The sequence below is a fragment of the Triticum aestivum genome, chromosome 2A (genome assembly GCF_018294505.1).
Source record: "Triticum aestivum cultivar Chinese Spring chromosome 2A, IWGSC CS RefSeq v2.1, whole genome shotgun sequence".
In the NCBI taxonomy this organism is placed as follows: domain Eukaryota; kingdom Viridiplantae; phylum Streptophyta; class Magnoliopsida; order Poales; family Poaceae; genus Triticum; species Triticum aestivum.
This window is the reverse complement of record NC_057797.1, coordinates 590,331,963-590,359,757: the sequence shown is the minus strand read 5'-3', so window position 1 is coordinate 590,359,757 and position 27,795 is coordinate 590,331,963.

The following is a 27,795-nucleotide window of genomic DNA, read 5'->3' as shown; positions in this document are numbered from 1 at the left end:
GGTTAGGACAGTCATGTCAGGTGTTCCAAATGTGGGCGGGATAGATTTCGGCCGAGCGCATGGGTAGGCGCCCACGGTGTATGAATGCTTCTCTGGCGTCTTAGTGAAGTTACAAACCTACCCCGGTTTAGACCTTTGGACATCGGGCCGATAGGCTACACGGGCCAGAGCCAGGACAGTAATTTCCTACCACCAAAACATTAGTCTCGCGTGGTTTCGGGTGACGAGAGGCCTATTTGGCGCTTCGTTCAATATTTGGGAGCAGAAGCATTAGGCCTCCTTTGGTTTGTAGGATTTTTGTAGGAATTCTATAGGATAGTATTTGCAAAGGAAAAATTCCTTCGAAGACCTTTGGTTTGTAGGAATGGATTCCTATTCCTATGTAGGATAGGAATCAATCCTTCACGTTTTGGAGGGAAAAAACATTAGCCTAGACTCAATGGAAAAAATCCTATCCTATGCACCAAATGACATCTCTTTCTCTATAGGAATTGACATGCATGTCATCTCACTTACTATGATTTTCCTATTCCTATAAAATTCCTATCCTATGAACCAAAGAAGGCCTTAACGTTTTCGGTTCTCTTGAATTGAACATTCAGGATTTGTCAAACTTCACAAATCTTTACTCTTGAAAATCCTAAAGCTACGATTATTTTAGAATGGAGGGGGTACATTTGAATATACATTGTACACGAGTTTATATTAAAAAAATATGCAACTTACCTCAGTTCATGCATGGTTCCAGATATAATCTCCTTGGTTGCAAAAAAAAGTTAAATATGCATATGAATATATATAGCATGTTCAAACTCACAACAAAGATTGATGCCCCCTTTTACATCTGATTTACAAATGCCATTATCTAGGGTTCAAATAGATGAATGCACTTCCTATGAATTCGAATCTTCGAAACTCCCTTTATGTTGAATTTGACATGTATTCTATTTCGTAGCTAGCAATTTGGAATGTATCCATGCAAGTGATAAATGTATAAAGTGCTTCACACTAACAACATGGAGTGCACTAATTAATGTTTATATATGAATTGCAAAAGCATCCATTGCCTGTATTTCAAACCGCTCTCACTCTATGGATGATAATATGAAATAAACACATGCACATGCTAGAATTCAATTGCAATTGAAGAAAGAGCCTACTCCTGGTATTGTATATTAGTGATAGGGGTGTGTACAAAGTACACGTGAATACCAGGCATTGTGCGTGTGTGTATACTATCGACAAACTAGCCCCCAAGCTTGTATAACATACTAAGGGCCTAGGGTTACAAATCATGTATAGTCGGCTTATCACCAGTGGGGATAGAGTCCTCCGCGGCTCTGGTAGCTTCGTGTTGTACGCCGAGTCCTCCACATGGGTCTTCGTATAACACATCTCAGTCCAACCTATATGTGGCGCAGGATGGAACCGACCCATGAGTCTTCATGTTGACCCACCACAACTAGAAATGATGTGCCCACCACACCACACATGCAATCGGCCACTAAGAAAATAAGCATATACAATAATACAACGGTATCTAGCTCATGATACATCTCCATATTTTGTTGATGACACTGACGGACTTTGCATTTGATGCGTGCTCCGTATTTTGTTGACGACACTTACGGTCATTGTATTTGAAGCGAAAGCACGATATGGTCACTGGACTTCAGAATAAGCTCATCACGGTCACCACATACATTTTGTCGTGCTAACCAACATGTGGTTGGATGGTTAGAGGACAATGGTTTCTCGAGCCCACCAAGGTTAGTCTCGGTGCTCGCATTTATCTTGTGTTAATTTCAGTATTTTCCGGCGACGTACGTTCAGTGGGAGGAGACGTTCCACTCGACTACGAGGCACCTATGGTGACTTCGTAAAATCTCAAGATCATATATGCTGGCTCACTCTCTCTAAGGTGCTCATAGGGGTAGGGTTCGCGTGTGCGCGCTTATAGCGGTGAGTGCTTGCGCGTATATATGAGCCCTTGCGTCTGTACCGTGTTAAACAAATACATATCATGATTACACGGTCACTGGCTCACCCGTACAACTCTGTATTTTGTTGATGACACAATCAATTGACCAGTCAAATGTTCCACGTGGCGCAACTAGTGTTGCACCATCGGGGCACGTAACCGTGGGGCCCATCTGTCAGCTCATATATGAAAGAAAGAAATGGTAGTTTGAGTCTGTACTATGTTAATAAAATAGGAGTACATTTTAGGGTGATCATACGGTCACTGGCTCACCATACAGCTCCGTAATTTGTTGATAACACGATCAATTGACCAGTCAAATGGTCCACATTTAGCAGCGCACATTACCATAGGGCCCACCCGTCAGCGCGTATATGAAGGACAGAAATGGTAATAAATTAGTGGTCGGTGGGTATTCGAAGTCGTGAGACCTCTGGTTGGCAGTCACCGGCGGTTGGGGGGCATTCATTGGGCGGTGGGGTGGGGATCCCCGGAGAAAAAGCTCGGTGGGGGGGGGGGGGCTAGAGGGATGATAAACTGGAGGCCCTTGATTTCGTATCCAACGGCTGGGAAATCTAATGACCAGAGATGAAAAAGTTAGTCGACTGACATGTAGCCTCACCCCGCACATACACATGAAAGCATGCAAGACACGCACGCAAGACACACACGCATGTAGGCATGCAACACTGACACGTACACACGCACGCATGCTGGCGTGCAACACTGACACGTACACACGCAGTCACGAACACACGCACGTACGCACCCATGCATGCAACACTGAAACATACCCTTGCACGCACGCAACACTCTCATGCCTGCATGCACACAACACACGACGCAAGACACACGTTCAACCTATACGTGCATGCACCCTTTGTTAAGGACATGGATTGTTACGGGTATTAATCAATCTTATCTGTGATAAACAGAACATTGATGTTTGCAGCGGTCTTTATGAATCACAACATATCGAACGGGCTATCAACATAGTAGGCTTATCTACATGAAAAAGATGACGTCACACTCAATGAACAATCATCGGTTTATGAAATGCCTGCTTTTGACCGCCCTGGCCCACCAAAGGTTCCTCTGCTGTGCACTTCCTGCGTCGGGTCACTGACATGCATGCCATGCACCCAAAGAGCCCACATGTCAGTGGAAGAACGGTGCGGTGTCCTAGGTCAGAGTCGAGGGCGCCACTCGTGGCACGCCCGGCTGAACACGCCTCCGTGCCGCATTCAAATGCCTCCATGAAACCCGCCCGTGTGGAAGCCGAGAAACCCACTCTCGACAGACGTCCGTTCATGACCGGGCCGCTCCCCTATCTCCTCCACCATTTTTTCCACTCTTACAATGGCTTATGAAGAGTAGTTATTCCGCATCCAAGCCGGCTGGGTAGCCCGCCGGATACGAGCTATGCAGCTCGCTGATCCACCTCCCTCCCCTCGCCCGACGGAGCCAGTTGCCACCCCTAGCCGGCGCGAGGTTCAGCAACTCGCGGCTCTAGGCCAGCTCGACGAGGAGCGGCGCACGGGCGTCGTTGTTGCCGTCCACGCCGCCGCCTCGTACCGCGTCTCTCATTTCTGTGGCCGAGACTCCCATGTCGGCGGCCGCACCATGCAAGAAGCGACAGAAGCCGGGTGCGCAGAGAGCGACGAGTCGGTGGCCAGCGCCTCCGCGTCCGCCGCCATCATCGAGGAGAAGTAGAACACGGGAGGCCGCCGCCGCTTGGGTCCCATGAAGGCCACCGCGGAGGCGACGCTGGCGTACATAGCAGGTATCTTGCCGGATCCTTTTTTTGCAAGGACCTTCGTCGACTCTGCATGGGCTCCACGGAAGAGGGGAATGTTAGGATGAACTCGAGCCGGTGCCGGCCATGGCGAAGTAGTGGCCGGTGATGAACTCGAACCGGTGCCGGCCACCATCATCTTCGGCACCAGCCAATGATATCAGTTGGGCAGTGGGGAAGCGAGCCATCCTTTGCGCTGAAGCATATACCTCCGGGGCTCTCGGCAGTCCGGTGATCGTGCTGCCGGACATAAGGAACACAAATCGATCGGCGGGCGACCATTTAGGCCAGGTATTATATACCCGTGCTGTCCAGAACTAGCATGGCGTAGTTCATTTGAATGTAATGAAATCCATCATTTTTGTATGAAAATCCGGTATTTTATATGATATCCGTCGTTGTTTATATGAAATATCAGTTTGTCTACGTGTTTACGTGAATTTCATCCGGTTGGTTGAGTTGTTGTCATAATGTGTGCGGCTATGGTTGGATGGCATAATTTGCGGGTCGCCGGTCGGTCTGTGGGCGGCTCGGGCGGCGTTGTGGGACAAAAAAACACAGCTCGTGCGAGCTCCTCTCCAACATGCGCGCTGGAGGATGCATGACAGCATGAGCACCCGAGCCATTCCTCATTCATCGGTGGCAAAGGAACCGGTGGACAAAAGGGTTGCCAATATTTTGGCTACCCCGGGCAAGATCAAACAGCCCCTCCCAATAGCTTCAAATCCCTCGTTCGCCGTGGAATTTTGCCATGTGTTGGTTTCATGGACTAGCAAGATGTCCGTGCATTGCACGGAACATCAAGACGCATTTTTTTACAAACTCCCGCATGCATGCGAGGGATAATTAATGTCCTCCTATGCTAGTACCATGAGGTAAACACCATTAATATTGCATCGATTAGTGTTAGTGGCCTTGTATATCTGCAAATTGTAATTTTGATAGTGGCCCCTTGTATATAAAAATGGAGGGAGAAAGATGAGAGATAAGGTGAGGAGGAGTGGGGCGTGGTGGTGACTGGTGGTCGGCCTGGGCGGAGGCATGGGGATGGACGGTGCATTATGTCTAGGTTTGTATCTCTCTCTCACACACACACGTAGGTGGGGGACGTGCACGAAGAGAAGAGGTGCACGCACGGCGCACGTACTCCCGTCTCTTTCCCAACCACACCCGCGCGGGAACATGGTGGAGCTCATTTCTGTACGAAAAAGGCAGCCCACATGGTAATTTGGCACGTGTATTGGTTGTCCACTTGGTGGAGGGAGGATCGTCTACCATGGGTGAACAAACAAATTGCGACTTGGCGTGTTATGTTAAATTAAAAAAAGAGGCAAACCATGTGGGGCCTACCTTAGAGGCAAGGCTCTATACACTGGAGTACTTTTGATGTGTCCTGTCAACTCGCAGAACGAGGAGAAGCTTGCTTAGTACGCCGTCTCCCCCGCCCACGGGCGCGGTGGCTCGCAGGATGAGGTGAAGCTTGCTTACTACGCCTTATGCCCGCTCCCTCGCCCACGCGCGCAGTGGCTCGTAGCATGAGGAGAAAATTTAACTACTCCCTCCGTTTACTCCTCATCCCTACTACGTACTTTGGTTAGTACTCCCTCCATTTACTTATACAAGGCCACTATAAAAAATACATTTTTCATCTATACAAGGCCACAAATAGTAATCGAGACAAAAGTTACTACTCCCTCCTTTCCAGTTTATGGCTCAATTTCAAAATCTCTCCAACCAAGGTAGACGGTGAGTGGTTGGATTAATTTCGTATCTTGCACAAGTAATTAGTACGCTCGTTTTTCTCAAGAAGTTATGTTTACCGAGGCATTAATTAGAACGAATGCATGAATGACCACTAAATTTCCATGAACTTGTACATGCATTGGTTATTTTCCTCTTGACACTGCTTGCGTCGGGTGATCTAATGCACCTCGAAATCCAACATGTAATGGTACTACTACTAGTATAGTAGAATTGAGACTTATCAAACGGAAAAACGAATGTTTTTTAGATGAGCCCTATAAACCCTAGTGGGTACGTACTCCGTAAAAACAGATTTTTCCAAAACTAAGTCGCTCCCTTTCATGAATTCTGTAGTATACTCCTCCGTCGACGCTCCCTTTCATGAATTCTGTACTTCCTGTCGCCGACATGTGGGACATATAGCAACCGGGTCGACGTGTCAAGCACCAAATAACAGTGCAGAACAGCAGGGGGGACGCACCCTACTCGTACCGGCCCAGTAGTAGTAATGAGCAATGAGACGTCAAATCACAATGCCACACTTTCCCAGACGGACGAAGCAACCATTATTTCACACTTCGGTTCGCCATCATCTCAAACCACGTACTAGTATTGCTTCTGCCTCAAGAGGGACACATGCATCGTCTTGGTACATCATGACACGTGGGACCGCATGACAGGCCATGCTCCCCCACCGATCGCTCGGTAAAATCACATCATTTTTACTATACTTCCTCCGTATCGGTTTACTACATGGCATGCACATCGTTCTAGGTTGAGAATTTAACTATCTATATATGTGATGAACAGTACTCTAGCCTTTTAAAAATGTATACTTTTGTACAGTAGTACTATCGATGGATTGCGCCATGGAGCAAAAATTGAAATTAAAAAAGGTGGTACATATAGAGAGCGCTCGTTGCCAAATTATGCATATAGTACTATTAAAAAGGCTAGTCACAATAATGGTGTCCAGCACAACCCGCCCCTCAAATAAAACTAAGAGGGTGCTTGGATACGTTTTAGTCCCATGACTAAAAGTAGTGGGACTAAAACATGCTAGCCTCACCCATGCTTGGATCCAAATACTAAAAAGGCTAAAATCAAGTTAATGAGCATTTATTATCCTCCAAACCCTCCAATCCAGAACTCGCCTGTGTTAAAGGAGAGGAGTTAAATGAGTAGAGAGAGGACTAATCCACATTTTAGTAGGGGTACCCCTGACTAAAAATTTTTAGTCTCAAGACTAGTTTTAGCCCCTCTTTAGTCAAGGGTGCTTGGAACTTTAGCCTCTTAAAGAGACTATTTTTAGTCAGACTAAAATAAGTCCCTTGGATCCAAGCACCCTCTAAGCATCCTGGAATTCTTTGACAAAACTAAGCACCCTGAAATTCTTTGACAACTAAGCTGCTGGCTATATGATGTTGGCCATATATATTGTACGTATATAATGTGAAGAAACGAGTGGTTGTACTATACCAACTAAAAGATGAAATGTAAGAAATACTAGTATGTACGTACTGAAGAGTTAAAGTAACGAGAAGAAACATAACATAGTTCTGCTGGGGGCTTAGCACAACACACCCCTCAAATTAAATTAATCACACCTGAAATTAAACTTTGCAACTATTCTGGTAGACACTGCATTAGAACCACCATGAGCAACGACACTGCCACCTTACTCGGAGTCCTCGTCCACGTCCTCGACTTCGTCCTTGTCCCTCTTCCTCCTGGCCGATACTTCTTTGCTTGAACCGCACACTTGGTCGTTGCTCTTCATCCAACCCTTGTAGATATTGAAGCAAAGGTAGCCATCCATTGCAGCATACTGGATGTGGTCTATATCTAGTACATTCCGCTGCCATGCATGACGATGAAACGTGTAATGAGGTTTCTCCAGTTTACCGTATGAAGGATGAACCGTGGCTCCTGCCAGGGTCAGCATTGAAGGCTGACGAGAGGACACCAGCCGATTCTTCTAGAGGTCGAAGGTGTTGCCTACAATGAGGCCTATCCGACGCAGAACTTCTTTGTCGTTACCAAAGTCTACAGTAACGAATTTCACTGTTTTGTCCTTAAGGAAGTTCTTAAAATCCTAACACTCAACGTCGGCATGGCATATGTGGTAGACAAAGCAAACGTTATGTATGCAAACCTGGATCACGGCGGGCTTCTTCCTCTCTTCGTCCTTTAGATCCTTCTCTCGTCCCAGGACTGTGGTGTACTCAACATCTAGCCCAGCCACCCACTCATCATCTGAGTTTTCGAACATACGGCTGAAGCGAGAAAGGTATCCTTTCACCGTCGCGGAAGAACGGGTGTAGATGACGTCGAACTCATCGCCGGTGATGGTTCTAACCTTGTACTCACCGCCGATCATGGAGATTTGGGACGCCATGGATTTGGGAGGAGGGTTAGGATTAGTGGAACTGCCGTAATGTGAATGGACGGGACGACTAGGAGCGAACCGCCGTAGTATTGAAGGATGTGCGGGGACGAGTAGGAGCGAACTGCCAGCGTGCGAACGGCAGGGTAGTGGCTTTCCATTCTCCCATGATACGGGCTTCCGAGAGCCCTTGGATTTGAGATCGAATGGTTGCATGGCATGATTCTAGACCTATGGGTGAATATCCTATCCTGGAGGGTTATTCTGCAAATTTTCAGCAACTTAGAATGCGACCGTTTGATCTCAGATCCAAGGGCTGCCAGCAGCCTGTATCATGGTCGCGCCTACCACGACCGTCGTGTCGCTCGCGCGGTCGCGCCCTTGGAGATTTAACACGGTGCGTTAGGCTATCTGATGTTGGCATGTCATACATAGTCATCACTTAGTCACTCATACTACAACAAGGTTGGCTATAAGTGTATTTTTTTACTTCTCTCTATCTCTTTCTTCGTACTCAAGGAAGAAATGGTGCTAAGCGCGTGTATTTATTGCATTTGCCAAGGAGTGACCTCTTCCAATGAAATGGTGTTGCTAAGTTTGCTTCATTTAATTAGCTATAGACTCAAAATTATCTTTTCACCTAGGTACACGCGCTTAGCACCGTTTCTTCCTTGGGTTACCAAACTAGTCTCTCTCTTCTTGATTAACTTGCCACATCAGACTTTATGCCTATGTGGCAAGCTTAAGCACCTGTAGGAGCAAGTAAAAGTAAGTACAATAGTGCGCTTTACATGGCATTTTTGCATATGTGGAGGAAAGAGAGGCAAGGCAAAAGTGGAGAACTGGGCTCTCATGCAAGAGCCAGCCTCTACTACATGGTGGAGCATTGGGAGAGGCACCTGTATGGAGGTGGTCAGGAATCTGGGAGACTCACGCCGGTCGTAGCGCCGCAGTTAAAATGATAATGGCAAGTCAAATCACGAGCCCCCACTTGTCTAGTAGTAACTCGCTATCAAATCACACAGCCCTACGTTTGCAGCAGCCTACTCCCTCGTCTTCTCGCGTCTCTGTCGAACCGACTTGGCGGAACTGCCACACCGCCTACCGCGCAGGAAAAGCCCCGCCCTCGACTTTTAAATACAACTACATCCGCTTAAGAATCCAATGATATACTTTTTGTGACATAGTAACTCATATTTAGTTAGTCAAAAGGATGACCTAGAACTACGTGTAGGCCCTATAAACCGAGATGCCTAAAAATAAAAAAACCGAGACGGGGAGGGTAGTTCAGCACGTATCTTTTTAGATCAATATAGTCGGGATTCACCAAGGAGCAAAACCAAGTGGTAGGCTGCTCCTGTCGTGTTGGCGTAGCAACTCAAGCAGGGTCAGTCCGCACATGAAATGGCAACACACTTAGCAGGACCCCTTTGGCCGACATGTGGCTCATCCACCATCTTGTTCCACGTGTGATGCACGAAATTACAGTTTGGAGCAGCGGTTGGAATTGGAGGCACCCCGGTCGTAGCGCCGCAGTAGTAGAAAATGAGCGACGAGGGGTCAAATCACAAAGCCCCACCTTTCCCACATTAAGCTGGACGGACGAACCAACCATCATTTCACTCTAGGGCGCAAGAGCATAAAGAAAAGAGAAAACAGTGATGCGTGCGGCAGCTACCTAGGGCACCCTAGGGTAGGGGTCTCCACTACATATCCTTTTTTTAAAGTGCCTCCACTACAAATCGGCTTCTCCCTCGTCCTCTTGAAGAAAACCGATGATGAGTGCGGCGGTAGGGTTTGTAGGAGTACTACGGCGTGCCGGGCCACGTCGTAGTAAACGGGTTCGAGCCGACGCCTTAAATATGTGTGGGCCGCTTGGTTTTATGGGAACGAGGCAGCATTTTGGGTTCGGGGACCAGTGGATATATAGTACGTACAAAAAATTATGGACGTAGGTTCGACTGAAAGGCAATGATGCATGGGCCCTGCATTTTGATATACCCGGGGCCGCGTGAAATTTGCTACTCTACTCAAAACTAGTAAGGTACACATGTATTGAACGCATGATATTTTGAAACCAAATTATGAATAAATACACACTATAGGATGTAAAGCTTTGAGTCATATATGCATGATGTAGATGTTCGTTTAGTTCTTATAGTTCATCTCATTCAAAATCAATAAGTTTTATAAAAATGTTAAGATTCATGGGGTTGTGCATTGTACTCCCTCCGTTCCAAAATAGATGACCCAACTTTGCACTAACTTTGTACAAAGTTAGTGCAAAGTTGGGTCATCTATTTTGGAACGGAGGGAGTAAATCATAAAGTAAAAAACAAATAATGGCAATTCATTTAGAAAAAAATCAATTATGATACAGAAGATTCTAGAACAAAGGAGAAGTGCTTGTGTTTTGAGGTTTGTGCATTATGCTTAAGTTCAACCATGGAGTCTTCTAAATTGTACATGTGGCAGATGTGGTGGAATGTTGATGATATCGACCAGCCAGTAGTGCTCGGATTTGCCTATCTCTACACTATCGGGTTAGCTTCATCCAGCGACCATCTTTCAAAGTTATTGGCACACTATATAGTTCTTGTGCCATAGTTGCATGTTTTGGCAGATTTGGCGAACGTTTGTCGGATAATGATTTACGGACACATGCATTGCATTGATACGTGCCCCCCTCTCTCTCACGCACACGCACCCTCACGAGTCATGACTCTCCCGAGTCCTCTCGTAGACTCGCACGTCGCACCCACCGTCTATCTGCAGGTAGACATCACGCACATATGTGCTCTTCACACCCTACCCTCAGAACTTCTAAAAAACAAAAGATGGCATGCACATTTTATTTTAGCTCACACATCACACACTTGTACTATTACTCTTGCGGTGAACGTTCTTTGGGCATAGTATATTGTACTCTCACGAAGAGAAGCGGTGCACGCACGCACTAGTTCTCTCACACCCACTCACAGGTACACGTAGGAGCGCATTTTTTTGAAGCTGGTACAACAAAATCACTCCACTATATATAAAAGCAAGAGCCTTAGCGCTTGCTTTACTAGGGTTCCTCTCATTCACTCTCTCATGCTCTCCAGATCTAAGCAACACATAGGTGGCCACACTCTCTCTCAGCTCACGACTGGTCACAGATCCGGCCGGACAACCTCGACCGGGGCAGGGGTGTAGGTGCATCGTTCACGCTGTCGTCAGCGGCGAGGGAGGAGACGAACGCCTGCCCACGCGTCCCGATCGGCGGCCGTGCCGTTCTCTCCAAGAGAGCGCCGGCTTGGGAGGGCCTCCGACCCCTTCTTCCTCCCTGCGGTATTGTTGCGAAGATGCGGCCTCCCGACGCCATCTTTGCGACATGCCGACGACCCTCAGGTATATATTCCTTCGAAACCTGCCTTGCTCTACTGCCCCAGTTCCCTTTGTGTGGATCCTTTTTTACTTTTGTCCGTTGTTCCAAAGCCACCTAGACTTCTACTAAGGCACGTGCTTTGCACGTATGTTCTGTATGATAGATACTCATATACCTTCTTTTTAGAGAGAGAAACGGGTACTCGTATCTTGAGTAGATGTCATAGTGTGTTTGTTTGCATGATCTAAGGACTATTCTGAAATAAGAAGCAAATCACTTGCACAAATCAAACTGAGTTCCAAGTAAGAATCTGATTACAAGATAAAAGTTGTAGTTTTATTATATGTTGTTTCCTGGGTTCCACTGATGTATAGTTCCAGAGTTGTTTGACGGTTTACATGCATGTTTATGGACTATTTTGTGCAACTAAATAAGTCATTTAGGTCTGACAAACACTCATGTCCTGTATTAGCTTGAGGTATAGCTTATGTATGACTGAAATAAAATATTACACTTTTTCTGCGAATAATAAAAATATTACATTTCTTGATGAAGCAGAATAAAACTTTAGCTAGCATCAGCCATGCAATGTTATGTTATGTGAATAGTGTAAACTTTGCAGTATAGCGGCATCTAAAAAATCCATTTTTACAGTAATCTAAAAAAATAAGTTAGTAGTAGAGTGTTTATTTCCCAGGTGACAACGGGGAACTAAAATGTGCTAGCTATTTGCCAACTTGTCGTACTTGCATGTGAGGAGGTGGCAGCAGTTTCTAGACATTTCTGAACTTCAGTAGGTGCAATCCAGATTCAACGGGGACTTCTTTATTTGTTTACTTGGAGAGCAGAGTCGGCCATGTGCACAAGGAGCGGGAGCGAATCCGGCAGCTCTTAGCCGTCAGATCATGGCATCCTTTGTTTGATGGACGGCAGTGATATGCATGAGAGGGGAAATGAATGGTGGATTTTGAGCCAATGCTTGTTTGGGCGGGAGAACCGAAGATGGAGTGGTAAATCCAATTTCAAAACTGCCGCATTATAGTAGTAGATTAGAAGTAAAGCTATTTCATACAGTCGACTCAAAGCGTTGGTTCAAACAGGGAAGAAAGTGGGAAAGCTGTAGCATGAATCTAGGACTTGGTTCTAAGAGGAAACGGGGGAAAGTAGTAATATATGTCACTGTTTAAATAACCGTATATCTTATTTGCGCAAACAGGGATGTCTGTCTCCATATCGTTTCGGGATGTCTGTCTCCGTATCGTTTCTATCTGCGCAATCAAAAGCACACACCTCAGTTTTAGTACAACTGCGCAAAATGAGATGGCTATCCCTCGCTGCCGTCGTCTAACCTCCCGTCTTCAAGGTATCCCTACATTGGTAGTAACTAAGGTAGAATGACCAACGCAATCTAAAAGAAGTTGATTCGTACGTTTTACTTCCTGATTGCAGCGCAGAGACGAGCGAAAACAACTGCATCCTAGTCCGGAATGCACTTTCTACCAGTTCATCCATGGACCAAGGACTAGCTGGCACGGCTGCACGGCGGTTTTTTGGACAGGTGCGCAGACAAGAGGCATTGTGGTCTGCTTATTTCTGCAAATAGCGGTGCTTAAATTTAGTGGAATGCACAAGCATTTCAGATGGTCAGTACACTGCATGGTTCAGTTCAGCATTTCAGCTGATACCACAATTATAATTGGTTATTCTGGAATGAGAGAACCTAACCCAGAATGGTGGCAACAAGAAAAAACCAGAGTGAACTCCAGGAAATTTAAGCCTACCGGGAGGCCCCTTGCTCAGAGAGAAGCCTTGCTTGTTTTTTCCTGATTTGTAAACCTTCTCACAACTTTGTCTTTTGCTGTGAACTAGTATATGTTTGTTATGTTCTATGAATCATTGAGATGTATAAAATTGCTTAACTTATGCTTTTCAAGTTTTTTATGAAGACGAGTTTAATGTGAGTGTTCCACATGAGCACTGGACTAGCGTGTGAACGTTTGGAATTTATTACATTGTGGCCTCAATTAATTGCATGAACCACTGTAACAAGATACATAGTTGCTTATATGTCAGACAGCAGATTGTTGATTGTTAGCTGGTCGATAGCCTAGTGTTGAAGCAAGCTGAGCCAATGTGCCGTGTTTTGCACAACTGCTTACAAGTGGGGTAGCACCAATAGTGTTTACAAGTACTTATGTATACGTCGGCACACGGTTCTCGAACGAGTGCTCTATTTCATATGATAAACCATGACAACTTATGTCATACCATGCCATATTCATGAAAAAACTAGTGAGGACGCATCTGTTTCGGCAACAATTATGATGGTTCTCACATGATTCACGGGCACACAAAAGTAGGGCAGTTCCCATAGACGGATTCAAACAGAGTACTAGCCCTAGAGGGGTCGATAACAAGCAAGGTTCGGATAATTAGACACAATCCAAACTACTATTGAACACTAGCTGGGGCAACTATTTCATGCCTCGATCTAATTTGGGCTGGACACAAGACGGACCTTGCCATGAACATCATCGAGGACGTCCCGCAGCAGCTCAATCCTGTGAACCTTCATGAAGACAACCTTGTGGCCTTGCCACTGATAAACTTGTTTGTGGAGGCATGCCACGTCATCTTCCTGTGTAACCTTGACAAGAACAATATTCCTCACAAATGAAGGAGTAGCTTTGAACTTCTTGTGCTTCAGTACACCCTGGACAACACGCCTGACAACAGTGAGGCTGGAATACAACTCTTCATTGGTATAACCGCAAATGGCTTCCAGGATCCAACAGCCTAAGAACTCTGTTTTCCCAGTGCGTATATTCAGGTCGTCCGCCTCATAGCGAGTGACATGTACAACCACACAATCCTTGTCTGCATCAGGGCTCTAATTGAAACAGAAACAAATTCTGAATTACTTTTCAGTATAAGAAACACAAGTTATTTAAACCACTACGTATACCATGGCATTGAAGCTAATAAAATTTTGCATTACTAATTACCACATACTTCCTTTTCTAAAAAAAATCACCAAATACTTAGATGAAAAACCACAATCGAGATCGGCAAAGAAGGAAATCACCTTGGGCAGCTCAGCGGGGGGGGGGGGGGGGACACATCCTCGAAGGGGGAAAACTGCTCCTGCAGTGCCACGGGGGCTGTAACCTCAAACGGGGCGTTGACCATCTCAGTATTTGGGGTCGCCTCAGTGGTTGTCTCCATCTTCTTGGAGCTCTCTGTCTCGTGGGGATCAGCCTCCCGCGTCTGCTCCAATATCGGCAGATCTTTGCCTGGTTCTCCTTGCTCCATCATGAAACTGACGAATACTAGGAGTCCACTGAAAGGAAAACACAATCGCAATGACAATGAAACAAAAAAGAGAGTGAGGATCGGTTACTGCTTTGCAAAAGTTCTTTTTTTCCTCTGAATGAAAATATACCAACATCACAGATCCGCTTACCTTCCCTTCGTTCGGAGAGAAGAACAGTGGCAGATGCAAGTGTTGCCTTTCTTGAAGACGGCCGGGGAGAAGGGGATTCAGCGAAGAGTGAAATGATGGTTGCTTCGTCCGTCAAACTTAGACTGCGGGGAGGTGGGGTTTTGTGATACGACGGCTCGTTACTGCTGCACTACGACCGGGTGACTCTCCGCCTGCATAATGCCTTCTAATTTGGTGGATGGCATTTGGGCCCGCGCGCTGCATGGCCCGCATGTCGGTGAACAAAAGTATAACGGCATTCAGTAGAGGGAGACGTTTCAATGACCTAGGAGGAGCCAGAAGCGGTAGAGTGTCTCCACTATACTAGTAGTAATTGTTTTTCTGGGTAGCTGTAGAGTGTCTCCACTATACTAGTAGTAATTGTTTCTCGGGTCCCAAGACAAAACAGCCCATCCACACTAGTAAATAGTAAAATCAATTCAAAAACCTAGGTGCTCTTCTTCCTCCTCGCTCCCACCCACCTCACGTCAGCTCGCTCCACTCGTACCCCCAAATTCCTCACCTCACTCCTACAGAAAACCCCAGCTCCCCTTCTTCCTCACTCCTACAGAAAACCCCCAGCTCTCCTTCTTCTTCGCTCGCACTACAACTAGGCTCGTCATTCGTTACTCTGCTCAAATCCGTGAGCGCCATGCGACGCCCTCGAGGAAAATGGAGTCGGCTGACCCCAGCGCCAAGAAGATGAGGCTCCTGCCAGCGGCGACGCCTGTTGTAGATCCCGCACCCAGCAGCGTGGGGAGAAGCGGCGACCCCGCCCCCATCGGATCCCAGGAACCCGTAGCATCTCGGGTGGACCGCATCAGTGGTCTCCTAGACGCCATCCTTGGGGAGATCATCTCGCTTCTCCCCACCAAGGATTGCTGCCGCACCCAAGTCCTCTCAATTCGCTGACGCCCTCTATGGCGTGCCATTCCCCTTAATCTCTACCGTCGTCAGGTATCTCTCTTCAATGATTTTGAAATCCCCAGAGCCATCATATCCTCCCACCAGGGCTCCGTTCAAAGCCTTTGCATCCCGTCATGCTACCTGAGCAAGCATACCATGCCCTGCACGGTGGATGCCTGGCTCAAATCCCCTAAATTAATAGAACTACAGCTGCTTGAGTTCTACTATTCCCCTGGAAATCACATACCACATACCGAACGCCATGAACTTGTGCCCTCAGCACCGATGTCCATCTCAGGGTTTTCGTCGTCTCTCCACACCGCCACCTTTGCGCAGTGCTACCTACCAGACAATCTGGTACTAAACCTTTGACTCCCATTTCTCAAGAAACTTTCACTCGTGCGGGTTCGTATATCGGAGGCCTCATTGCACAACATCATCCACTCTAGTTGCCCTGCGCTGGAGTGCTTGGTGATTGTTTTCATAGTTAGAATCGATTGTCTCCAAATAAAGTCGCCTAACCTTGTAAGAATTGGAATTTCTTTTGACAGAACGCAGCTCATCATGCAAGATGCCCCTTTACTTCAAAGGTTGATCCTTGATTCTAGTTATTCACCGTTGCAAATAACCGTCCTCTCTGCGCCTAAACTGGAGACCTTGGGTGTAATACATGATCTCTATGCTCATTTCAATATGGTGTTTGGCTCCACAGTTCTTCAGGTACTTTATATTATCATCTACACTTGTAACCATAAGCTGCATTTTAAATTTCTGTGCATAATTTATATATCATCTTGGAGTACACATTTTGTACTAATATTATGTTCTATGCTCAATGAAGAGTTTCTCCATGGATGGCCTATCAATGGTGCTGGATTCTGTCATGATCTTATATATCCAAATGAATAGTTTTGATCTGAACAAGATTATTGGCTTGCTGCAATGCTTTCCATGTCTGGAGAAGTTGTATATAAAGGTGATAATTTCACGCACATTGGAAGCCCGCATATAGTGTACTAGAATTAACCGTTCAGTTGTTGCTCTTTCGACAATCTTCTTTTAGACCTTAACTGTTTTCAATCTTCATGTCTATTTAGGCAACAGGACGGGGTAAGAAAGTTATAACCAATCGGTGGATTCATAAGCATCGGGATTTTCTCACTTCTCATGAGATTCGATTGAAGACAATAACGCTAGAACGATATGTAGCCAACCGTGCAAACACAAGATTTGTCACATTCTTCCTGCTGAATGCGAGGTTACTATTGTCCATCAGGCTTAAGTTTATCAGCAGCATGCTTTTGACGGATGGGTATGTCGAAGAGCAAAAAAAGGAGTTTCAGGTGGGCAAAAGAGCTTCTGAACATGTCGGGCTTCTATTTACAACATATTATGGTCATAATCCAGTAAATTTTACGACCCAGGATGTTCATTCTATGGACCTGACCGATCCATTTGACTGTGACTGCCGAAAATAGTGCTGGAGTTAGATGTTGTTGCCCTTTTCAATCTGGTTTTTTTGTAAACCTGATGAACAATTAACCCTCGTGCTTTTGTACAGTTTGTAAGCTGGAGTTAGATGTTCCTGCCCTTTTCAACTCGGCTGTGACTGTCATATATTCTTTGAAACAAGGCAAATGGCTTGCCATTCGTTTAATTTAGAGTGAAATATTGTAACAAATCCCAACCAAGGGAAATAACATCACTCTCGCCGGCTTCTTGAGCTCACTGTGCATTACAGAAGCCAAGTGATTAGCCCCCACCAGCACCCACAAACTTATTTCGAACTAGCACATCAAATGGGCTGTAAATTTTCATAGGAAAGGCTGCATGACCGTGACAGATTTGGATTTTAACATTTGGGACCCGCAAGGAAATAGCCTATCCAAGGTGGTGTCGACTTACTAGCCAGTCAACAAACGATTCTGCCTATCAGTCGTTCGATTGACATCCAACATCTGTCGTGTATCTTCTATCTCTTGTATTCTTCTTCCTCCAATCGCCCAAACCAAACCACCCCGTCGGCTCCGCCTGCTCCCGCCTCCCATGGCTGGCTGCGCCTTCGCCGCCCTACCGTACGTACCCTCCAATGTTGGCCAGTCCCTCCCTTTATTCCCCCACACATCCTGTTATTCTCCGGCGATGTCAGCCCCAACACACACCCGCGCCCGAACTAGTCAACCCTCGTACTCCCCTCCGCCTGCGACTGGACCGGCACATCTTCAACAGCTCCTGTTCGTTCCGTCCGAGGCCTCGTTGTCGTCCTCCGTCTTGCGGCCTTGGTTTGCTCGCCATGCACGGTGCGCCGCCCTCGGTCAACGTCGTAAACAACCGAGAGGAACAAGGAGATGATTGTACGTGGAGAGGATGATAGTAGGGACCCACCAGCGTCATGGCAGTATGCAAGCAAGTGCCTCTATAGTACAAGCCCAAAAATATGGTTCCTCCTAATGGTTGGACATCTAGGGCTCACGCCATTGTCAACGTATTCAATAAACGAGAGAATTACACTACGAGCGGCTGACACCAGGGACCCAGCAAGTCGCGCAGTTTTTTTAGGAACAAGCAGTTGTTATTTATACTAGTTTTAGCGACGGATCAGGGTAACAACGGGGCTATGCGGGGGCTGTGGCCCGTCTAGCTAGGGTTTTATTTATGTTTACCACATCATGAGCCCAGTTGTGTTTTTTTCTTGCTGAAAATGGCTAGCCCAGTTCTATTTTTTTTAAGAAATACCCAAACAAGGCCTACTTGCTTTATCGACCCTGCTGGGCTGCAAATCTTTCAAGACGAGGAGAGTTTCATTCCGTTTGCCCAGAAATGGGTTGTACATTTTTAAAACACATCAAGCCGGGAATTAGTTTCAATTTTTTTTCATTACAAGATCTTAAATTCCATTGATTTTTATGTGTGGATAATTATTTGGATTTTATATTTATATAAATTATTTTTCAAAATAGTTTGAATGTGAATCGATATTTCTGGATTAAAAACAGTTGACCGCATCGAAATATGCAAAATTTCATATACTTTTTAACCGTGGCCACAATATGGGGTGTGATGATAACAAAAAGAAGATGGGATCCAAAATAATTCTTAAGAATTAGCAAATGGGCTGTACATTATTAGAAATAATGGCAGATGGGTTGTATGCTATTTTCCACAGATTTGAGGCTGACTTGTGCGCCTACTACAGGTTGACGTGTATGCTTTCATAAAAAAAGGTTGACGCACACACAACGCCCTGTCAACTTAGTCAACACACGAGAGCAGTGATTGTTGGATGTCCATCCAACGACTATCGTGCTTCTTCAATCTCTGCTCTTCATGCTCAAGCCGCTCAAACAAGCGCCGGCGGGACTGCCTGCTCCCTCCTACCGTGGCCGGCTATGCTGCCGCGCAGGCCTCACGGCCCCACTGTTCTCCCATCACTGGCCTAGACATCCCTCTACTCACCCACACATGCTGTTATTCTCCGGCGATGGCAGATGAACCAGTAAACCCTCGTACTCCTCCGCGTGGGAAACAACTGCCAAGTATTCCCTGGCTTCGTGTCGTTCCCTTCCTAGGCCTCGCCGTCGTCCACGGCCCTGATGCTCTCGACGCGGCCTGGTCAACGTGGTCAATGAACGACATCCATCGGAAGTGGACTGTATGTGGAGAGGCTGACAGCTGGGTCCACGGCCGCACGCAAGGAAATGCCTCCTTATTACGCGCAAAATAATGATTCCTCCACCTGACAGCTAGGACCCACAGGAAGGGCCTCTGTATTTCACGAAAAAAACATTCCCCCCGCTGACAGGTCGGACCCACCAGCTATATCTTCGCATGCAAGGAAGTGCCTCCTTATTACGCCCAAAAAAATGAATACCCCCTGCTAGCTAGGACCCACCATATTGTTGGGCTGACTTGTGGGCCTACTAAGTTGACAGGGACGAAGAGCTTTGTCAACTTAGTCAATACTCCAGTGACCGTATGATGTCCATCCAACGGCCATAGTGCTTCTTCAAACTCTGGTCTTCTTGCTCCAGCTGCCCAAAGCAGCACTGATCATGCCGCCTGCTCGTGCCTCCCGTGGCCGGTTGTGCTACCGCGGAGGCCTCACCGCCCCCATACTACTCCCACCACTGGCCAGGCCATCCCTCCACTCACCCACACCCCCTGTTATTCTGCGGCGACGGCAGCCTCACACCGCAGCCGAATCAGTGAACGCTCGTACTCCTCTCCGTGTGGGCATCCACTGCCGCGTCTTGCACGGCTCCGCGTCGTCCCCTTCCTAGGCCTTGCCGTCGTCCACCGCCCTGGTGCTCTCGGCGCGGCGTGGTCAATGTGGTCAACGACCGACTTCCATCAGAAGAGTGTTGTACATGGAGAGGCTGACAGCTGGGTCCACGGTAGCCGCAAGGAAGTGCCTCCTTATTACGCGAAAAATAATTATTCCTCCACCTGACAACGGGGACCACCGGATGGGCCACCAGTATTTTGTGAAAAAAATTGTTTCCCCCTAACTGCTGGGACCCACCGGACGGGCCACCGTATTTTGCAAAAAAAAACATTCTCTCCGCTGTCAGCTCGGACCCACTGGAAGTGCCTCCTTATTACGCACAAAAAAATGAATACTCCCCCGGCTAGCTGGGGCCCACCTTGCTGGGAGGCTGACTTGTGGGCCTACTATGTTGACGGGGACGAAGGGCTTTGTCAACTTAGTCAATATGAATGATTCTAGCTCCAGTGACCGTACGATGTCCATCCAATGGCCGTAGTGCTTCTTCAACCTCTGGTCTTCTTGCTCCAGCCGCCCAAAGCAGCGCCGGTCGTGCCGCATGCTCCTGCCTCCCGTGGCCGGCTGTGCTGCCGCAGAGGCCTCACCGCCCCCTACTATTCCCACCACTGGCCAGGCCCTGTGGTGACGGCAGCCTCACACCGCAGCCGAACCAGTGAATCCTCGTAGTCCTCTCCGCGCGGGCTTCCACTGCCGCGTCGTCTCCTTCCTAGGCCTCGCCGTCGTCCACCGCCATGGTGCTCTCCATGCAGCATGGTCAACATGGTCAAGGAACGACTTCCATCGGAAGAGTACTGTACGTGGAGAGGCTGACAGCTGGGTCCAAGGCCACAGCCTAGTTTTTTTGTGATTTGCCAAGTAAGTCGCTTTGTCAGGCCTGTTGGGCTGCAAATCTTTCAAGACGAGGAGAGCTTTCATTCGGCTAGCCGAGCAAATGGCCCATCAGTAATGAGAAATGGGTTGTACATTTTTAAAACACATCAAAATGGCAATTAGTTTCAAATATCTTTTTTTCATTTCAAGATTTTAAATTACATTACTTTTTATGCGTGGAGAATTTGTTGGATTTTATATTGATATACATTTATTTTTAAAATCAGTTTGAATGTGAGTCGAAATTCCGTGATTAAAAACAGTTCGGACCGCACCAAAATATGCAAAATTTCGTATAATTTTTTAACCGTTGCCACAATATGGGCTGTAATGCTAACAAAAAGAATATGGTCTCAAAAAAACCTTAAGAATTAGCAAATGGGCTGTAAATTATTAGAAATAATGGCAGATGGGCTGTATGCTGTTTTCCACAGATTTGAGGCTTTCCTAAAAAAAAGGTTGATGCACAAGCACTGACTGTTGGATGTCCATCCAACGGCCGTCATGCTTCTTCAATCTCTGCTCTTCTTGCTCCAGCCGCTCAAACAAGCGCCGGTCGGACTGCCTGCTCCCTCCTCCTCGTGGCCGGCTGTGCTGCCGCGCAGGCCTCACCGCCCGACCGTACTCCCATCACTGGCCTAGCCATCCCTCTACTCACCCACACCTGCTGTTATTCTCCGGCGACGGCAGACGAACCAGTAAACCCTCGTACAGTCGTACTCCCCTCCGCGTGGGAAACAACTACCGAGTCTTCCCTGCCTCCGTGTCGTCCCCTTCCTAGGCCTCGCCGTCGTCCACCGCCCTGGTGCTCTCGGCGCGGCCTGGTCAACATGGTCAATGACCGACATGCATCTGAAGTGGACTTTACGTGGAGAGGCCGACAGCTGGGTCCACGGCTGCACGCAAGGAAATGCCTCCTTATTACGCGCAAAATAATGATTCCTCCACCTGACATCAGGGACCCACCGAAAGGGCCTCTGTATTTCGCGAAAAAAACATCACCGCCGCTAACAGCTCGGACCCACCAGCTATATCTTCGCATGCAAGGAAGTGCCTCCTTATTACGCACAAAAAAATGAATACTCCCCCTGTTAGCTGGGACCCAGTATAGTGGCAGGCTGACTTGTGGGCCTACTAAGTTGACGGGGACGGAGGGTTTTGTCAACTTAGTCAATATGCACAATTCTAGCTCCAGTGACCGTACGATGTCCATCCAACGGCCGTAGTGCTTCTTCAACCTCTGGTCTTCTTGCTCCAGCCGCCCAAACCAGCACCAGTCGTGCCTCATGCTCCTGCCTCCCGTGGCCGGCTACGATGCGGCGGAGGCCTCACCGCCCCCTACTACTCCCACCGCTGGCCAGGCCATCCCTCTACTCACCCACACCCCCTGTTATTCTGTGGCGACAGCAGCCTCACACCGCAGCGAACTAGTGAACCCTCGTACTCCTCTACGCGTGGGCATCCACTGCCGCGTCTTCCCCAGCTCCGCGTCGTCCCCTTCCTAGGCCTCGCCATCATCCACTGCCCTGGTTCTCTCGGCGCGGCGTGGTCAACGTGGTCAAGGAACGGCTTCCATTGGACGTGGACTGTACATGGAGAGGCTGACAGTTGGGTCCATGGCCGCAGCAAGGAAGTGCCTCCTTATTACATGCAAAATAACTATTCCTCCACCTGACAGCAGGACCCACCGGACGGGCCACCGTATTTAGCGAAAAAACGTTTCCCCCTGACTGCTGGGACCCACCAGCTACATCTTCGCACGCAAGGAAGTGCGTCCGGGCAAAAAAAACGATTCGCCCCCTGACTGCTGGGACCCACCAGCTACATCTTCGCAGGGAAGGAAGTGCCTGAAAGTCGGGACCCACCTGGTTAAGGATGGCAATGGGTCGGGTTTGGATCGGGTTGAACAATCTCAATCCATATCCATGTCCATGAAGACAGCCTTTGCCCTCCCATGAAAAAAATCCATGGGTGAAAAATTGTGTCCATGTCCAAATCCGATGGATATCCATACCCATTGGATATCCATTGGGTCCTATCGAGACATATAAATAAGACATAACACAATATTAACATAAAATCTTCCATTCTTCACCTTGTGGTAAGCTAGGCTTCACTTATGGTAAATCAACATCCACTAACAACCTAAGATCATTTAGTATTTTTCTAACAGATGAGAATGACGAGTCATTTAAGAAGGAGGTAAAAATAAGGGAAGGGGTGTTGGAGTATGTTACAGAGGGGATTGAATGTCAATTAAAAAAAGTTACGATGGGGATTGTGTAATTTCTTATGCATGTTTTAGATAAAAAAAGTGTAAAATTGTTGTAGGTAAGGATGGCAATGGGTCGGGTTTGGATCGGGTTGAACAATCTCAATCCATATCCATGTCCATGAAGACAGTCTTTGCCCTCCCATGAAAAAAATCCATGGGTGAAAAATTGTGTCCATGTCCAAATCCGATGGATATCCATACCCATTGGATATCCATTGGGTCCTCTCGAGACATATAAATAAGACATAACACAATATTAACATAAAATCTTCCATTCTTCACCTCGTGGTAAGCTAGGCTTCACTTATGGTAAATCAACATCCACTAACAACCTAAGATCATTTAGTGTTTTTCTAACAGATGAGAATGACGAGTCATTTAAGAAGGAGGTAAAAATAAGGGAAGGGGTGTTGGAGTATGTTACAGAGGGGATTGAATGTCAATTAAAAAAAGTTACGATGGGGATTGTGTAATTTCTTATGCATGTTTTAGATAAAGAAACTATAAAATTGTTGTAGGACATACGACCGTGGGGTAGGGATAGCAGATTTCCCCCCATTAAGTCATACTATCAGGTCGGGTTTGGGTACAAGATTATATCCATGCCCTATCCACAAACAATCGGGTCGGGTTTGGGCGCCGCCCATGGACACAAAAGCATATCCAAACCCTATCCATTCGGGTCGGATATCCATGAATATCCATGTACATGGATAAAATTGCCATCCTTAGTTGTAGGACATATGACCGTGGGGCAGGGATAGCAGATTTCCCCCCATTAAGTCATACTATCGGGTTGGGTTTGGGTATATCCATGGGTACAAGATTATATCCATGCCCTATCCATGAACAATCGGGTCGGGTTTGGGCGCCGCCCATGGACACAAAAGCATATCCAAACCCTATCCATTAGGGTCGGATATCCATGGATATCCATGTCCATGGATAAAATTGCCATCCTTACACCTGGTCGAAGCGTACGTAGCATTGTCATTCTGGTCACGAACGTGATCACGAACGTGTACGCACATACTGGTCGATGTAGAGGCGCGCACATATTGTAGTAGAGCCGCGCACATGTCGTAGTAGAGGCGCGCACGTAGCATTTACACGTACGTACAGCGGCCAGGGTGTAAGAAAGAAAATACGGCCACGTATGTGTACATACGGGCGGGGTCTCGAACGCCTACTCGCGCATACGTACGGCCAGGACTCGTGTACATGGCTGGGTCGGAATGGAGAAACAACGTCGTCGTCGTGTTCATGAGGAGGCAACGAAATGCGTCGTGTTCTTGGGGAGGTAACAAAATGCGTCGTGTTTATGGGGAGGCAACAAAATGCGTCGTGTTCATCGGGAGGGCTTGGATGGAATAGGCGATGGAAACGAGGCCTGGCGTACCGCAGAACGGAGGAAACAGCCTTGTGTTCGACCGGCCACGTTCGAAATGGGATCCTATTCATCGGGAGGGGTCTGGCGTACTGCAAAACGGAGGAAACGGACCTCCTACGGTCGAAACGGGGGTCCTGTTGATCAGGAGGGGTGTGGCGTACCGCAAAACGGACGAAACGGACTTGTGAGCGCTACGGTCGAAACGGGGGTCTTGTTCATCGGGAGGGGTGTGGCGTACCGCAAAACGGGACTCCACGAGATACTGTTCATATCCACCGTCGACCCCCTCCAGCCTCCATGAGCTACTGTTCATCCATCGTCGACCTCCTCCAGCCTCCACCTGCGACTGTTCATCCACGGGCTCCTGTTCATCCAGCCTCCACCACGCGCTACTCCATCGGCTATTGTTCAACCAGCCCTCTCCATGGGCTCCTGTTCAACCACCCCTCCATGGGCTACTATTCATCCTGCCCTCCACCGTCTACTGTTCATCCTGCCCTCCACAGGGTAGTCTTGTTCATCCATCCCTCCACGGGGTCCTGTTCATCCAGCCCCAACCGGCTCGATCGATCTGGGTCCCCCCCGCAACACTCACTGTTCATCCAGAGGCAGCATCGATCGGCTTCAGTTAGCAGAAGTAGCGAAGGAATCGCTCGATCGGGTTCAGTTAACAGCCATCGATCGATCGCTCGGGTTCAGTAAGGCGTAGCCTGCAGTGCAATCGCTCGAGTTCAGTTAGAGCCCAACGCCTCGCTCGGTTCAGTTAGAGCCAACGCCTCGCACACACGCGCGTACGTGTATTAGAGAAACGCGCATCGCTCGGCCCCCGACCTCCCACCGTAACCGGGAACTCCCCAAAAATTTCCTCGCCCTTGCTTCTACCACGGTTTTTTCCGTCATGGATGGCCCAAAGAATGTCATGCAGCTGCGTCTCTGGCCCGCCCAGGACGAAAAGCCCATTTTCTATCATGATTTTTTGTCATAGAAGTAGGAGCCCACCACATCTATTATGATACCGGGTTTTGTCACAATTATCATCATAGAAGTGTCATATGTATGACAGAAAAAAATTTCGTTCGGCCCAAAATGTCATGGATGTGTCTTTTTTTTGTAGTGCAACTAGGCGTATCAACGGGCTATGGAGATGCCCATCAATAGATATCAATGTGAGTGAGTATGGATTGCCATGCAACGGATGCACTAGAGCTATAAGTGTATGGAAGCTCAACAAAAGGAACTAAGTGGGTGTGCATCCAACTTGCTTGCTCACGAAGACCTAGGGCATTTTGAGGAAGCCCATCATTTGAATATACAAGCCAAGTTCTATAATGAAAAATTCCCACTAGTATATGAAAGTGATAACATAGGAGACTCTCTATTGTGAAGATCATGGTGCTACTTTGAAGCATAAGTGTGGTAAAAGGATAGTAGCATTGTCCCTTCTCTCTTTTTCTCTCATTTTTTATTTGGGCCTTTTCTCTGTTTTATGGCCTATTTTTGGGGGGCTTCTTTGGCCTCTCTTTTTCATTTTTCGTCCGGAGTCTCATCCCGACTTGTGGGGGAATCATAGTCTCCATCATCCTTTCCTCACTTGGGACAATGCTCTAAAAATGATGATCATCACACTTTTATTTACTTACAAGTCAACAATTACAACTCAATAATTAGAACAAAATATGACTCTATGTGAATGCCTCCGGTGGTGTACCGGGATATGCAATGAATCAAGAGTGACAAGTATGAAAGAATTATGAACGGTGGCTTTACCATAAATACAATGTCAACTACATGATCATGCAAAGCAATATGACAATGATGGAGCGTGTCATAGTAAACGGAACGGTGGAAAGTTGCATGGCAATATATCTCGGAATGGCTATGGAAATGCATGATAGGTAGGTATGGTGGCTATTTTGAGGAAGGTATATGGTGGGTGTATGATACCGGTGAATGGTGCGTGGTATTTACAAAGGCTAGCAATGGTGGAAGGAAGAAAAGTGCGTATGGTCCATGGACTCAACCTTAGTCATAAAGAACTCATATACTTATTGCAAAAATCTACAAGTTGTCAAAGCAAAGTATTACATGCATGCTCCTAGGGGGATATATTGGTAGGAAAAGACCATCGCTCGTCCCCGACCGCCACTCATAAGGAATACAATCAATAAATAAATCATGCTCCGACTTCATCACATAACGGTTCACCATACGTGCATGCTACGGGAATCACAAACTTTAACACAAGTATTTCTCAAATTCACAACTACTCAACTAGCATGACTCTAATATTACCATCTCCATATCTCAAAACAATTATCAAGTATCAAACTTCTCATAGTATTCAACACAATCATAAGAAAAAAATTATTAATCTTGAATGCCTAACATGATTAAAGCAAATTACCATGCTGTTTTGTAGGACTCTCAAAATAATCTAAGTGAAGCATGAGAGAACAATAGTTTCTATAAAACAAATCCACCGACGTGCTCTTAAAGATATAAGTGAAGCACTTGAGCAAAAACTATATAACTCAAAAGATATAAGTGAAGCACATAGAGTACTCTAAGAACTTACGAACCACGCGTGTCTCTCTCAAAAGGTGTGTACAGCAATGATGATTGCGGAAAAATAAAAAATAAAGACTCAAATAATACACGATGCTCCAAGCAAAACACATATCATGTGGTAAATAAAAATATAGCTCCAAGTAAAGTTACCGATGGAAGTAGACAAAAGAGGGGATGCCTTCCGGGGCATCTCCAAGCTTTGGCTTTTAGGTGTCCTTATATTATCTTGGGATGACTTGGGCATCCCCAAGCTTAGACTCTTTCCACTCCTTGTTCCATAATCCATCAAATCTTTCACCCAAACCTTGAAAACTTCACAACACAAAACTTAAAGTAGAAAATCTCGTGAGCTCCGTTAGCGAAAGAAAAGAAAACACCACTTCAAGGTACTGTAATTAACTCATTCTTTATTTATATTGGTTTTAAACCTACTGTATTCCAACTTCTCTATGGTTTATAAACTATTTTACTAGCCATAGATTCATCAAAATAAGCAAACAGCACACGAAAAACAGAATCTGTCAAAAACAGAACAGTATGTAGTAATCTGTAGCTAACGCAAGATCTAGAACCCCAAAAATTCTAAAATAAATTGCTGGACGTGAGGAATTTATCTATTAATCATATTCAAAAATAATTAACTAAATATAACTTTCCAAATAAAAATGGCTGCAATTCTCTTGAGTGCTAAAGTTTCTGTTTTTTACAGCAAGATTAAAAAGACTTTCCCCAAGTCTTCCCAACGGTT